The 17,356-nt window shown below is 33.4% G+C and overlaps 1 long non-coding RNA gene across 1 annotated transcript in view; it reads left to right on the top strand.

Moving 5' to 3' along the window:
• Nucleotides 1-9,947, top strand: part of LOC149910816 (uncharacterized) — a 52,147-nt gene extending 42,200 nt beyond the window's left edge. Inside the window, exon 3 of the long non-coding RNA XR_016456717.1 lies at nucleotides 9,309-9,947. This is a non-coding gene — a long non-coding RNA (uncharacterized LOC149910816). The remainder of the gene's footprint in view (nucleotides 1-9,308) is intronic.
• The last annotated feature ends 7,409 nt before the right edge of the window (nucleotides 9,948-17,356 follow it).

Below are 17,356 nucleotides of genomic sequence, written 5' to 3'. Positions count from 1 at the left end.
ACTGACCACATAAATGCAGTTTAATCAATCTGGTAAACTAACAAGCCATGCTGCTGTTGAAAGACTTACGTTCGAAATTGTTGCAACCGATATTTTTACTAATACCTCTAGCAACTAAACGGGCTTTACACTTTTATGGATTTCCGAACTCATCGTTCTTTATAATATCCATTTTCATTATATACAATATTTGTACTACTTGGTTTTGGTACTAAAGTCCAAGCTTTATTTACAAATAAAGAATATTGTTTAGCATCATTCCTATTTTCAATTATCTCATATGAATTAGGAGTAAATATAGAATGTATTATGCGCACAGTAAATAATCAAACGGCTAATAATCATCTTCATTAGATGAAGTTTGGCTTTTAATATCTATCTGATATATCGGTTTGATTGTTAATACTAATTGTCTGTGTGTCATTAAATTAGAGGCACTGTATTGTTTGTATTTTCAGTACTTCGATAGCCTTCTGCCTAATTATTTTATCGATGACTAGCAACTGAGTTTAACGCAAAGTTATTGACTACAGTTTTTTTTTTCGTCTAGGTACTGAGTTTAACGTATAGCTGCTATTCACTTCAGTTTTTCACCAACTGAGATTAACACATAGATATTCATTCAGTTTTCACCAACTGAGATTCACATAGCTATTCATTCAGTTTTCACCAACTGAGATTAACACATAGCTATTCATTCAGTTTTCACCAACTGAGATTAACACATAGCTATTCATTCAGTTTTCACCAACTGAGATTAACACATAGCTATTCATTCAGTTTTTACCAACTGAGATTCACACATAGCTATTCATTCAGTTTTCACCAACTGAGATTAACACATAGCTATTCATTCAGTTTTCACCAACTGAGATTAACACATAGCTATTCATGCAGTTTTCACCAACTGAGATTAACACATAGCTATTCATTCAGTTTTCACCAACTGAGATTAACACATAGCTATTCATTCAGTTTTCACCAACTGAGATTAGCACATAGCTATTCATTCAGTTTTTACTAACTGAGTTTAACACATCGTTAGGGACTTCAGTATTTAAACCTGAATTGACCTCGTCTCCCTTTGCCTTTAATTCAAATTTACATCTCTTTCTACCACATATTTATTACTCTCCACTTTATACGCTCTATATCCATTTTACCTTTGATGACTTTTCATCAAATTTGTTTTACTGGTTTCAACATACGGTTGATTCGAAAACCTAAAAGTATTTTAAATATGGAGTTCGTGGCAACGTGAGATGATAACTGATACCTTTATCTACCTTTTTTTTTGTGGTAAGATAAATTTTCTTTACCATTATCAGTAAATAGGTTTAAAATACATCAGATTTATTTCTCATAAAATATGTTACACTCTTATGAGTAAATTCATCATAAACATTACAAAATAATTTTATTATTATTTATTCATTTTTTTTAATCATGAGAACCATAAACATCTGATTTCTTAATACTTACAGTATTTTATTAAATGACATTTACTTGTTTATTGTTTATTGTTTATACAAACTTTACACAAACAGGTAATCTACTTATTCGTTTAATGTCATCTATTAGCTACTAGATAATTTAACTTTATCAAACTTAATAAAATTTATCTTTTCTTATTTGACCTCGTCACTGATGCTTATATTTATATTCGGAATTAGAATCTTTATTTTAATAATTAATAAAGTTTAACTTACCGAAAATTCCAGAATAGATATATTGTATTTCGGCTTACCAGTCATTGCCGTCTTACCATTCCACCTCACTGTCAGCTGTCTTACTAACTGCTAAAAGGATATTTCACTTCCTTCATTTGTTAACTGAAAATTTCCAGCCATAAATGCAAAGCTGTCTTCAATCACTGGCTCAGCTTGAATGGTTTGAATTGTCCTTTGTCTTTCTGTACTTGGTTTGGACTTAAAGCGTTTCGAGAAGTTACGACATTCATTTTTATAATGTCCTCTTTTTCCACAATTGTCACACTTAATGTGCCCTTTATAATTTATACCATTTAGTTTCGGCTTGACGATTCCACGACGTATTTTCGATGGTTTTCTAAGCTCCTTATTATTTCGTTTTCTTTCATTAGTTTTCTGTTCAACATGTAGAACCATTTTACTTGTGTCAAGACTTTCATTAACAAGTTTAACTTCATGATCTAATAATCTTGTTTTCACGAAACTTAACGTGATGTTGTCTTCTGACAAAGTCTCGATGGCTGTTATAACACCATTGTAAGAAGGTGGTAAAGTAAGCAATAGTTGAGTCACTTTATCAACCTCTGAGATAGTCGCACCGGCTGATGCTAACTCCGATATCAAAGAATCGAACATCATAAAATGTTTACACAAATCTGTGTCTTCTTCCAACTTCAAATTAAATAATTTCTTCCGAGCTCCAATTTGTTTTGCTACACTTTTTCTTTCGAAGATATTGTTTAGTACATCAAAAATTTGTTTTGTCGACGATTCTGGTTTCACGTAACTTAAATACGAATACGAATCGGACAAATATTCAATTAACACATTCTTTGCGGTTGACTCCGATTTCTTCCACTTGCTGTCAGGATTCGCTGGTGCTGGTTTATCGATTACATGAATCACTTCAAGTTCATTTAAGAGACTGCGGATTCTGAACTTCCATATATTATAATTTTCACCGTTGAAAGGTTGGATGTTTCTTTTTAGATTTTATATTTTCCATATTGTTTATAAAATCTTTATCTTCACTCTGAATGTTTTACTTACGATACATTCACTAATTTTCAATTGCACTTTGAAATTTTAATTTTCTTCCTCTCAATAAAATTTGTATTTTAATTAATCAACAACGTAGCCTGGGCCCATAACCTATTGGGATTATGGATAGTGGTGTGATTAATTTTAGTAAATAATTCAAGCACTTTGTTGTAGGAAGATAGTCACTTTATTTATCTTCAAATAGAGTATCGAAGGTATGTCTTTACAGTCTGAAGGATACGAGTGAACTAACTCTTAAAGCTAAAAGATTTAACTTATTGTGTTAAATTATAAGGGTCTATTCAACACTCAACATTACACTTTTATTTATGACCGTGTTTGGCTATTTAGTTTCTTTACTACTAAGAAACTATAATATAAATCTTCACAAGTTGTGAACATGTGTTACTCAAATGACGTGGTACTTACAGGGCTTATAATTAGTTTACCAAATGTTTACGATAAGAAAAAGGTCGACGATAATAAATAATACTTGAAAATGTCGAAATAAATTATAGCTTTAAAAAGGAGAAACTTTTGTATATAAACTCAATATTTCAACACGTAGATTTCACATTCATCTGGGGGTGCTGTAAATTCCCGTTTTCTTATGTTTTCTTGAAATGTGCTAAAGGCTTCTTTCAAGTACTTCCCAGCTTCTTTTACTTCTGACTGACGTACTCGAGGAGAACTTGTCTGTTCAGATGATTCAGTTTGAGGGTTTTCTTTATTCTCTCCACTAGTCCTAGGCTCTTCTGTCTGCCGCCGAGGGGTTCGCGGAAGAATTCTAACAAATACCCGCGGCCCCATCATTAAAGCGGCTCGACGGAACACAGTGGGGTTTTAGTCGGTAAGAATCCGACATAACCCACGGCTCCTTCCCCGGGGGCCGTGGGTATCAGTGGAAGATTTCCCCACTATAAAAAAAGGCTCCTCTGTCTGAAACAGATTAAAATAAAATTTATTTTCTATATTTTACAGATACCATCATCAATAGTAGAGTGGCTGGAAATTCAAACAGGATTTCATTCAAAATTTCCTAGGGCTGTCGGTGCAATTTCCTGTGCACATAAAAATATAAAATAATATTTTTTTTCTTGCTCATGTACTCACTAAGTTATCACAAAAAAATCATATCAACAGGCCACGTTTCCAAGTATTTACATTAATGTTAATGTGAACCGTGCGAGCCAGAATGTTTGCCGATGAAAAGAAAAAACAACGATTCGACATTTAGAGGGTGAATTTCTAAATTTTTAACAAGATCAGGATAATTTTTTGTCATGATTTGTGACCATGGGCGTTACCTGGGTTCACCATGTTTATGCTGAAACCAAGAAACAATCAATGGCTTGGATGCGTGCTTCCAAAGTGACGATAACGAAATTCAAAGTGAAAATTAGAGGGATAGATTAAAGTCGTAGTTTTTTGGGACGCTAAAGGAATAATTATGGTGGAATATTTTAAGAAGGTAGCCACTATATTGGGCTCTTACTACACAGACCAAATAAAAGAATGCGGTAGGTTAGAAAGAAAAAGAGACATGGCAAACTGCGGGCTTGAATGTTGTTTCACCAAGACAACGCACCAGATCACAAAGCGTCAGTTGCGATGGCTGCCATTCAAAAATCGACATTCCAAATGCTTCAACACCCACCCTGTTTGTAAAAGCTAGCTCTATAGTGATTGTAGAAAATACATTTGGAATATTGTCAGCGAAGTTTCGAATATTCAAATCACCTTTCGAGCTAAATCCTGAGAAAGCATCTGTTGTCACTATGACTTGCATGTATACTGCTAAAAAATTATTTAAAAAAACTAATACTTCGTCACAAATACATATATTATTGTCCACCAGGCACTATTGATATTTACGATAGTGACAGAACTTTGATACAGCCTGGTTCATGGCGCTAAGAAATTTCAAGTAATAACGATATACAGGATTTGCAACAAATGGCTCGCAGACCAGCTGCTAGTTCTGTACAAGTACGAGAAGAGTTTCTTATGTATATATATATGTATATATATATATATATATATCACTATCACTACATAGTATAAAACAAAGTCGCTTTCTCTGTCCCTATGTCCCTATGTCCCTTTGTACGCTTAAATCTTTGAAACTACGCAACGGATTTTGATGCGGTTTTTTTTAATAGATAGAGTGATTCAAGAGGAAGGTTTATATGTATAATAACATCCATTAAATAGTAGAAAAGTACTGTTATTTTTGAGTTTTCTGATGTGATGTCGTAATAAATTACATTTTTTCCGCTTACACTGCAAACGCAGGCTGAACCCTACGAGTTTTATCAAAATAATGTACTAAGTATTATACACATTGAAAAGGTCTATAGAAAAGTCCGCGATGGTATATGTCTATCTCTTATGGATAACCCACAATAACTTTTTTTTGTCATTTACTTTTTACGACAAATATTGGCTAATTTTCGATGCGATTTTAACCAATACAGCATTAATCCTTAACCAATTAAATACCTTGAATAAATTTTTTATTTAATATTAATCTATATGGCCCTTTACACCGTATGATTTAAGTGAATATTTCGAAGATATTACAGATTTAAAAATTGCGGGACGTAGCGTTTGCGGCGGTACCGGCCGGCCGCCCGGCTATCTATTTTATACCCGTGCGAAGCCGGAGCGGGCCGCTATGTTTTTATATACAACGTTCACAGTTTTTCTGTAGTGTATTTAGTATCAGCATTGCACCCGTGCGAAGCCGGGACGGGTCGCTAGTATAGTATAAAACAAAGTCGCTTTCTCTGTCCCTATTTCCCTATGTCCCTTTGTACGCTTAAATCTTTGAAACTACGCAACGGATATTGATGCGGTTTTTTTTAATAGATAGAGTGATTCAAGAGGAAGGTTTATATGTATAATAACATCCATTAAATAGTGGAGAAGTACTGTTATTTTTGAGGTTCTAATGTGATGTCGTTTAAATTTTTTTCCGCTTATATTGCAAGCCTTATTGCATATAAGTGGAATATCTATTGTCACGTAGACAATAGATATTCCAACCGTGGGCGATTATTATTAGGCCCTTCGCTCATGGAGCTACTCGAAAAGAACTAGTCACAAACTCAAATTATTAACGAGTTGCCTGAGCGTCACAGCCCATACATGTTCTATGGAGATTCGCACACGACGCGACTAGTTACTAACTGGTGAGTAACGCGTTAGCAACAAATCACGCGCGACGCGTCGTGTCGGTCTCCACGCTACTGGTTTCCCGAGTTTCTTTGTTTTTATGATAAAAATGAACGAGCAAACATTGACAAGTGACTGAAACCTTATAACTTGAGTAGCGTTGTATGCGAGATACAATTTGTAACTGGTTTGTAATCGTAATTACTGATTAGTTCAGTCATTTTTGAGTAGCTCCATGAGCGAAGGGCCTTAGTGTATAACAGTACATTGTGTTAGTAAACTGACATTATTTAAAAGAGCAGCTATGGAGTTTCTTGCCGGTTCTTCACCGTAGATACTGCTTTCCGAATCGGTGGTAAATTTTAAAATATGTAATGACAGTGAGTAATTTGTGAAAGCAATGTAAAAATTTCATTTCCATTTAAGATAAAAATTAAAAATATTCTTTAAAATAATGTTTTATTAATAACTAGAGGTCCGCCCCGGCTTCGCCCGTGGTACATATTTCGCAATAAAAGGTAGCCTATGTCCTTTCTCGGGTATCAAAATATCTCCATACCAAATTTCATGCAAATTGGTTCAGTAGTTTAGGCGTGATTGAGTAACAGACAGACAGACAGAGTTACTTTCGCATTTATAATATTAGTATGGATATATGCACTTATAAAATTAATATGTGTAGTATAAAAGGAGTCTTAAAAATAATAACAAAATATAATTAAAAAGCTTCAAATACAAAATATCCTAAATTAAAATTAGATTAAAATATATAAAAATAACTGCATTAAAAACAACCGACTTCAAAAACGGAAAAGTAAAAAATAAAAAAGATTTGATAGCCAGCTTAATACTAAGTGTTTAGTGCTTGGCACCGACTTCAAACCTTTTTAGTAAATAGCACATCTAAATAATATGTAGTAATGAATAATATCAAATCTTTTTTATATTTTACTTTTCCGTTTTTGAAGTCGGTTGTTTTTAACGCAGTTATTTTTATTTAATAATTTTTAGTGTATTTTTCAATACGAATCAGCCCAAACTCGATAAAGTTGAGTCAATATTATATCCTATGGCTATATAGATTTCCTATGGCCTCCTTCCGATTCCATCATCAAATCAGCTCTATGTCATGATAATGTTTCATCGCTATCCAATTTACATTTATTACATATACAAAATTTCAGCTCAATCGGTTACCGGGAAGCGAATCAAAGTTACTTGCTACATTCCAATTAAGTCATCGAGTCAAGACAAAAATGCTTATAAAATAAAAACTACTGGGCTAAGGCGTATAAAATTTTTATGGGACCAATTCGACACCATCCCGCATCGAACAAAAAAGAATCGCGTAAATCGGTTCAGAAAGCTCGGAGTAATCGGTGTACATACATATAAAAAAAAGATACCGGCCGAATTGATAACCTCCTCCTTTTTTTTGAAGTCAGTTAAAAATAAATTAATTTGGTCTCAAATTACGATCTTCGTGGAGTAATATCAATTGTGATATTCTTGAATTAAGTTGTTGCGTGGAGTCACGTAGGTCTGCCTCTGTGCGGTTGCGGACTTCTTCGACCCGAACGCGCTCGGCTTCCACTTGCACTCGCTCTCTAACAACTTGGATACGTTGTGCTTCAATTTTGAGCCGTTCAGTTTCCAGCTCATATTAAATATAACATTAATATAATAATATGAATGTTCACTCACTTGGAATCCCGCTTCTTCTATGGCTTCTGTTCCAGTAATTGCGGTAATCCCAATTGACCTTAACACCCTCTACTCAAGTCTACTCAATGGCTTTAGGAACCAGGCGACACTATCCCGATTTATAAGGGAGGCTTTCTTTTTTGTTTTGGTCTTCCAGTCAGACCATACCTGTAGCACGAAATATAAAATATTAACATTAAAATAAATGTTCTTCAGAGGCAGTGGCGACGCAAGACCTAACTTTTATGTGGGGAAAATATATTATGCGAGGCCCCCTAAGGGATGATGCAAAAAGACGGATTTAATTAAAAGATTTTTTTTGATACTCATAAATGCTAAAAAAACGCGCCGCCCAAGGGGCGCGAGGCCGTGGACGGTCGCCTACACCACCCACGCCTTGCGCCGCCTCTGTTCAGAGGTACCTAAGCAACAGCAGACTTTGCTTAATAATTAATTATAATATTACCCTTTTCCATTTGTCGGGATTTTTGTTAACACCATTTCCACCAACTGAATTGAACAATTCGGCTAATTCTTGCCACAAGCCTTCACCCCTTACCCTTCCTTGAAGTCCAACTTGTGGCCTTGAAAGATCACCGTGGCTAAAAATAATATTCATAAGATTAGTGTACAGTGAGAATATTAGCCGAAAGTTTGCTACTAACATTCTAATACCATGTTTATCAAACAAGTACCTATTAAGGTTTGAATCGAGTTTCTTAAGAATAACAAAATGTAAAATAAATGACAGATTTCGAAAAAAACCTACCTTTCCATAAATTCTATTAGTAAACTAAATTGTTCGGGACTCGCACGAAGTCTGGATTCCATAGTTATCACTGGTTATCACAGAGCAAATAATATAGTAATAAGTTATCTGATTTCTAAGCGCGCGAGTTTGCGTTTGAACTTTGGCAGTAACAGATACTGACTCTTTGACAATTGACAGTTGACACTTGCTACACACTATTCCATAGACTAATTATAGAGTGTTTCGGGTAACGCTGCGGAATGGGCATTCAGCGTTCCATGTGTAACATGTCTACCAATTTCAACACGCTAATGTCAAGTCCTTAGCGTGAGCGGAAAACGCTTGCATTGAAAACGCTTGGTTTTTGTCTAGGCCCCCTGGTGATGTTAGCGATATGTAAGTTCATGTGAAGATTTTCGTCGAGAGTGATTCCAAGATCTCGCAAATACGTAACCTTATCTAATGTTTCATTACAAAGATTGTAGTCAAATAGAATACGATTCCTATTCTTTGTAAAAGTAATAGTGTGACATTTGGGAATACTAAGATTTAATTTGTTATTAGAACAGTAGATATTAAGTAATATGCAGTCATGTGTAGTTTTTATAGCTTTATATACCTTTAGATCATCGGCATAGAGCAAGAATTTCGAATTGAGAAAACAAGTGTTAATGTTATTAATATGTAAAATAAATAGAAGGGGAAGCATAGAACAATAGTTCTACAATCAATTTTTCTACAATGCATCTTTGCAGTTTCGGTAACTCTTTCAATTGAGAGCTCACTGATCGTCCAAAAGCAGCTGCTGATCGTGTCTTCATGCGAGCTGCGGTCTTTGATTAACTGTGTTGCGGACTCTAACAATTGTTCTTGTTTCTTGTAAAGCGCATTTTGCCGCATTGAACTCTTTTCCATTTTTGTTGCAGGTTCCTGAAACAGAAGATGAATGGTTAAAATACCACACGACTTTGAAAGACGGAAAGCATGTTCTCATTGAAAAACCACCAACATCTGGTTCTACTTATTATAATTCCAAGGGATCATTCAGCATAGTTCTGCTTGGTATTGTTAAAGCCAATTACGAGTTTATTTATGTGAAAGCAGGTACAAACGGGAGTATTTCTCCCGTTGGATGGTGGAGTATTTAATCATACGTCTTTTCATGAAAATTTGTTGTCTGCTCAACTGCATTTACCACGACCATCTATCTGTCTTGCCCTCATCAGATGTAGTTGCTCCATTTTGTTTAGTTGCAGACAGTGCATTTGCAATGAATGAAAATCTTATAAAAAGAATATACAACTATAGACTTTCCAGAGCTAGGAGAATTGTTGAAAATACATTCGGTATATTAGCTGAATGTTTTAGGGTATTTAAGAAACCTATCACAATGAATTTTAAAAATGTACACGTAATGGTAATGGCTTCATGTTTGCTTCACAATTTGAGAAAAACGTCTGAAAACTACGTCACAAGAAATTGTGTCGACCGGGAAGGTATTGAAAATAACACCTTTCGCCCAGGAGATTGGCGGGAAAATTACATCTCATTGCATCTTAACAGAACAGACAGACAGCGTACTAGAGATGGTAATGCGGTGAGACGGTGTGGAGATTCACAGAATATTTTAACAACCAAGGTCGTGTAGATTTTCAGGAAAGAATGATTAATGTAGGTACTTAATATTATTCCTTACATATGAAATTGGCGTTTTGTTGTACAGGTCACTTTGATCCCAAATATCTCCTCTTTGGTTAAGAATTCCAAATTAAAATTTATATATTCATTTATTTGTTACATTTTAGTTTCCAAAACAGTCATTCATTAGATTTTTTCTTGATTATTTTTTCTTTGGAGTCGTTCATATCGCACAATGGAAAAATTTACTGATGGGCAATATACAGAAAAAGTAATTGTCATCGATATCGACGACTAGTGATGTACTTAATTTTATCGATGGTCTAGTGTGCCTTACTTTAATTTTAATTTTTTTAAACATTAAAAAGGAAAAAAAATTCAAGATGTTTTAATTCTATCTTTTCGTTTTAACTTTTTTTTTAATATTTTGACAGGGCCCGTTTTTAGGGACAATACATCTTTGATACATATTTATCTTCAATGCTCCCTTTGAAAATCTTTTTAATAATATTGCACCGATTGTGCACCTGGAGCCATATTAAAAATTTGAAAAACAAAGATTTTACAATATGTCTATGTTTCTCGCATCTCAGCCAAGTATAACTTAACTTTGTTTCCATGTGGTGACGCAAATTATGACCAACGCCTGATGTATGACAATACATATATTTTAAATAATTATGAATAACCTGAGCACCATCCCTGTACAATATAACCAATTTGGATGTTGGATAGCACAAATTACTGATCTTTAAAAGCTTATATTCTCTTAGTTTAATATAATCATGAATGTTACTGTGGTCTGGACTGGTAAATGTTTTAAGCAATTTTTGCATTTTACACCATTGGAAAGTTTTCTACAAATAAACCCCGCAGTATATGCAGAACAGTGAACCCGGCTCCTTTCTGAAATAACTTGCTCTGCTAATGTCTCTTTCTCTTGTGATGACGATGGGAGAATGACATTTAATGTTGGAATATTTTCCTTATTTGAAAATTTTTCTTGAAATAGAAAATTCAGGTCTCCTCATTGTCCTCTTCGCAATTTGAATTATGTCCTTCCCTATTATCGGCTCTTAGACGCGCGTGCCCTCTCACTCTGACCGCCTGCAGCCAACTGAGCTGCGTGAGCGATGTCACCACTCACCGTTGCACGTGCGCAAGAGATGACATAATACTTCCCTCTCTTTCATTCACATACACTATAGTATCCCCAAGTACGTTATTAGTAGATAATTTAATAATAATAATTTAGTACGTAATTTAGTTTTAAGTACGTTTTAAGTATGGCAATTTTTTTGTACTTCCGTTTTTATGTGATGGTGAAAGTACACGCTGTTAACTAGTAGTCTATTTTATTGCTTTATACCAGCTACCTTTACAAGTTACACGATTTAACATGGTCCTTCGACAAAAAGCAAGGGCCCGCGAGTGTTCAGACCCTCGTTTCCATAATACACTGGTGTTACGAAATGAAATACGTTTGAACACTTTTTTATTAAGAACTAGTCATGGTGTTTTATAATTAGGAAGGACATATTTTCTAACGCTAACTACCCGCATGTGAGGGTATGTGAAAAAAAATTGTAACCTATGTTATAATTTAAAGAAATCGTGTAGGTACCTACTTTGTTATTAATGTAAATTGTAAAATGTTATAAACTTACATTTTACTTGAATTTTTCAATAACAAATTTTTCTGCCAATCTGCCAATGTTAACTGGTTTTGATTTATCTTTTTTCATTTCAGCGAAGCCCTCAATGATCCTTGATAGTGATTCTTCAGAAATTCCTGATGTAGCAGATGGTGGTTCTGTTTGCTCCTCCAATAAGTATCCAATAAATTGTTTATTCCCATCTTCATCACAATGAAACTATCTTCATCTCCGGTTTCATGGATACCCATACTTGACTCTGCCAGCTTTTTTCTGCAATGTTTCTTTACTGTTATTCCCTAATTAAAATATGAATAATAATTAAGGAAAAAACATAGGCTGAGTCTATTAATACGGGTTCCGTACGAATAATTTATAATTATCAATACGGGTACTGGACAAACAATTTATTATTATTCGTACAGAAGTCGTACGAATAATTTTATTTTATCAATTCGTCTTTTCGCATTAAAACCGTATAATCTCAAAACTTACTAATTTTACAGGAGAGCGTTTTAAAGGTTTAACGTGTAATATTTTAAATAATTATGATCTTTTCAACATTCATTTTATTATATTTTGCTAGTTACATTATGTGTCTTTAAAAGTAAGATGAAATTATATATTAATTTTATTATATAGTAGCCAAAACAAACGTAAAAAAAAATCGAAATGACTATATAAATAATTAAATACGATTTAATTGAAGGTAATACTAAGATTTTTTTCAGTAAAACAACACTATTTTATTAAATATTTATTTTTTCCAGTACAATAATTATGAAATTATTATAATAAATATGAACTAAAACATAGTTATGCAACTTAAACAAAAACTAAAACAAATTGTCTCACAAACTTAAAACAAAATGGCACAAACACAAAAAAAAAATAATAAGTGAAATTATTTGGTTGATTAAATCACGATAATCACTAAGTAACATAGCACTAAGATAGGAACTTGTTAATCAAGGTATTTCAGTCTTACTTATGTAATCTAAGTTCAAGATCTTTATCCAGTCTTTTCAGTATTATTAATTATACGTATAATAATTTAAATAAAATATGTACGTTTTTATTTAGTATTAATTTAAAAAATGCAAAGCATTACCTACTAAAGAATACAAGTAAACCTATTCAATTTGTATTATAACAAAGTTTTATTTTAATTTTACATCAATTTGTTAAATATTACAGAGTTTCATAAAATGGACGATAATATTCCGGAATAGTTTTCTTATTAACTAAAGCTAATAAACCCTTTTTTTTTCTGATCGACAATTTTAATGGGTATCATTTAAGCTATCACCAATTTAATTAGTTTTGTGTTTCTTAAATAATAGGGTTTGTCCTCAAAATAGTAGATCTGTCACCAAAATGTAGTCACCAAACAATGCAAAATCAGTTCCACAATAAATCACCTAAAATCCTGAAATATAAGGTCTAGTACCAAATAAATGTTTTTGTATGTATTATATTAGGTGTGTCCTAATAAGTATTTAAGCAAACTAATTTAAAGAGATCACCAATAATTCATATTATGTTACTAGAAAATTGTATTAAGTTCAAATAAAAAATTAGGGTTGTCGTCATCGTTTCAACCAAAAGATTCTGCTACTTAACTAGAATCCCAAGGTTCTAAATTTCCACTGGTAGTATAAATTATATTTAAATTTAGCAGAGTAGTAAATAAAACAATTAAAGTCAAAATAATCAATATTTATTGTTTAAAATAATTACCACTGAACAATCAGCGCTGGTTTAAAATAGCTGGCTTATGGATAGCAGAATAGTAGATAAGAAACTTAATTAAAATTAAAATAATCAATATTTATTCTTAATTTTTAAAGCGCGCCAATTTGTCTCCGCCCCTTTGATCATTTTTTCATTAAAATTATAAATTGATGTATTAAATTGGTAACGAATACTATTAATTTAATATATGAACGAAATAAAATGTTACTAATGTATTGGTGACAAAATATCAAATAAAAAGGAGTCGCAGTCAGGGATCGATAATCGATTTATTTGGTGACAGATCTACCATTCTGAGCACAGAGCTATTATTTAAGTAACAAAACTGTTATTATAAGAACGAAGTTTATATTCATGTAATGCAATATAATTTTATTGGTTATCGATCTCTTATTTTACACATATATTAACATTAATTTGATAATTCATACCTGGGAACAATTTTTGTTTATCTGAGAACGAAAATATTTCGTGGTGATAGATCTATTTATTAGGTGATACAACTTGATGACAAATATAAATTTTGGTGATAGAAAATATAGTTCCCAATTTTAATTGGCGCCTTATATACTGCCTTAAAACGGTAATTATCTTGAAGGCCTTTTGCAGCGGTGGGTCCAACCTTTACCATTTTAAAATCATCTTGACTATGTGAAGTTTTATAAAAAAAGCAACCGCGATTTTCCTTAGTGAATTTTAAGATTTTTATGTCATTCATCTTTATAGTTTCATTACTAGTATTTTTATTTTAATAGCGCCCCACATCATTACTAAGAGATTTGAAATCTTTAAAGTGAGTGTAGTTTAATTCGTTAACTTTGTAAGATTTCCCAGTCTTTTTTGCGGTTCTGATCAATGAAACGTATTGATCTGGGCTGTATATTGGCCCAGATCTTAGTGATTTTTTAATATTTCTCTCAATTACCGAGTGGGCCGAATCATTTTCGTTTGGAGTGTGTCCTTTAATAAGGAACTTATGCGTTATTGTTTTAAGACGGGGAATCGTTGCTACCGCATGCATATAGTACATACTTATAAAGAATTTGTTCTTTTGTTGACCTGCACAATTATCGCTATAAAAAATTAAATCAACGTCTTCATTTACTCTCGTACACATAGATACAATATAATCATACACACAGGTTCCAATTTCATTCGCGCCTCTATTGCCTTGCTGTTCGTGCCAAAAATAACATTCTACATCCTTTGTTTTCAAATCATAGATGGTAAAGTTGTAGGAATTCAATTTTGATACATAATAATACTTCCAGGGAAATTTCGTTGGATTCTTCTAAAACTTCCAGGAGATTTTCGTTCAATTTATGTAAATCTTCCTGTAAACCTTCCTGGAGATATTTGGTCGTTTCCTGTAAATCGCCCTGTAAACCTGTCAAAGAAAAATATTCAAGTGTAATAAGTACCTAAATAAATTAATTCTCATTAATAATGCTTAGTAATATAAAAAAAAACCTATGTTACCTATGTTTTGACTTATTAAAAATTGTGATTTATTTTCATGTAGTATGTCTATCGATTCTACTTCAGAATCAGCGATAGGCAGCTCATTAACTTCTTTCTGAATAATTATATTTTTTTCAAGCTCTCTAAAAATTTGCTTCTTTGTGCCATTTCGAAAGCAACTAATGTAAGTAATCTGAATAAATAAAGAAAACATTTTAAAACATACAATTAGAGCCGCCACTACAATGGACGGTCGGACGCGACAGCTACCTATAAATTTCGCGGCAACTTGCCCCCGACGATCCGTCGCAGTGCCGAAATGCGTTGAAACAAGTGAAATCATACACGACGAAAATCAAAATAGTCTTACGTTAATTAATAAAAAGAAAACATTTTCAAGATAAAACTATTTCTGACATCAGATTTATGATAAAAAGTGGACAATTTTAAATTAAAATATAACTTTCCACACAAAATATCTTAAAAAGTATACAATTAAAAAAAAACATAGTTTTAATGTTAAAGATCGAGACAGTATTATTCATATTTTATCACAAAAACTGTACAATTACAGAATTATACAGATTTAAAGAGAGAATTAATTCAAACCTTGCCATACATTTATAGCAATAAATATACAATTTTGAGATTGTATAATACTAATGAAATAGAATGCTTACCTTGGGGTTAAACTTTCGTTTTTGTATAGTTTTGAAGAGACACAAACACGTGCACAGGCCACAGGTCGGTCGTTTGAACATAACTAAAAGTTGTACAGTATTCGCGCGACACAAAATCTTACTTCTGTCAATTTAAAACTAAACAATGCGCCTTCTAGCGAGTTTTTGATGAACTACGCTGTTTTGTCAGTATTTAAGAGAAAAATAATGGTGATACCAAATGTTTCCGCATATTAACTCAATTTCGAATATTTTTGGTAATTGTACACTTTTAATGCGAAAAGGCGAATTATTAGAGTGCAAATAATAAAAAAAGACGTGTGGCACTCGGGAACTGCCGCGGTAAAGCTATTGCATATAGCATGCATCATCTTCGGTATTTTTCGGCAGTGGTTCTCTGTTAGTTTCTTTATTATTTTTATTCCTATGTGGGATTGTTTTTATATAATTTTAATGTCAAATGTCAAATGGGTTATATGGTCCCATTTCGCACACCTTTTCCACTCCATCTATTTTAAAATGTAATTCTTTTGTCTGAAGATTATTTCTTATCCCTTTAAGTAAATGTGGGACATCATACACTCACCGGCACGGAATCTTGGCCACTTACAAATTTGCCGATAAAAAAAGTTTGAAGTGTTTTTCACGATTTTTTTGTATGCAGATATGTTAACATATTATTTGTTTAATTTTTTGGTAAGAAATCATTAAGTTTGAGAATTATCTTTTACCACTTTTTAAGAGTTACTCGAAATTTGTGATTTGTGTGGTTAAGCCGAAGTTACGAATTGTTCGTTTTTAACTTTTTTCGATATCGTTTATGACGTTTTAAGATATTGTTATTGTTGTACTGTAGTCAATGATCATAACAAACAATAAAAAATGCCGTTAACATCTGAACAACCTGCTCAGGCTATCACAATGTCAGACCAATGACTGCCGCAACGTAAAGTACCTAATGTACAGTACGTACCACGTTCAGCGGTGCACTATGCATGGAAAAGATTCCAGGAGACTGGTAGCTACACGTGCAGACCAGAAAATGAAGGCGTGAGGTGCACATCAGCTCGAGAAGACCCGTTTATTGTTCAAGAGATACTCAGAAATGGCTTTCTGACAGTTTTTGAGATACGCCACCGGCTCTAAAAACATCAGGATAAGAAATGTGAGTGAGCAATTGGTGAGAAGACTAATGAAGGAAGTTAATTTGAAGGTTTGCAGACCAGCACGCCGTCCAGAACTCCTCAGACATCACAGAGAAGCACGTCTTCGTTTTGCACGAGAACATGAAAACTGGACCCACAGCCAGTGCGCTCGTGAGGTGTTCACAGATGACTGCTAAGGCACTTTACGAGCTTCTGATAGCCAAGAGTCAGTATAGAGGAGATGAGAAGAGAGGTTTTCACCCATCACCACACTCAAACTGCGATTTTTCATGGAGGGTCAATAATGGTATGGGGAGGTATAAGCTCCAATGCTCGCACGGAGTTAGTTATCGTAGATAATGCCTTAAATTTGTTCAGGTACATTGAGGAAATTCTCCAGGAACATGTTCAGCCCTATTACAGGTTTATCAGTGAAGAAAATTTGCTACTAATACACTATAACGCACGTCCGCGAGTCGTACGATGCGTATAAGAGTACCTTCAAGAGGTTATTATTGAAAAATTGGAGTGGCCAGCTCGTAGCCCGAATCTTAATCCAATAGAACACATCTGGGACATGCTTAAAAGAAACATAAAGTTCGATTCCAACCCAGCACCAATGTTAAATGAGCTTAGAAAT

Source organism: Colias eurytheme, chromosome 1 (genome assembly GCF_061535395.1).
Source record: "Colias eurytheme isolate Ceu_HAF_F1 chromosome 1, ilColEury1 Martin Lab GWU primary, whole genome shotgun sequence".
Classification (NCBI taxonomy): Eukaryota; Metazoa; Arthropoda; class Insecta; order Lepidoptera; family Pieridae; genus Colias; species Colias eurytheme.
Note: the sequence above shows the minus strand (reverse complement) of the source record. Positions and strands in the feature narration are given on the sequence as shown.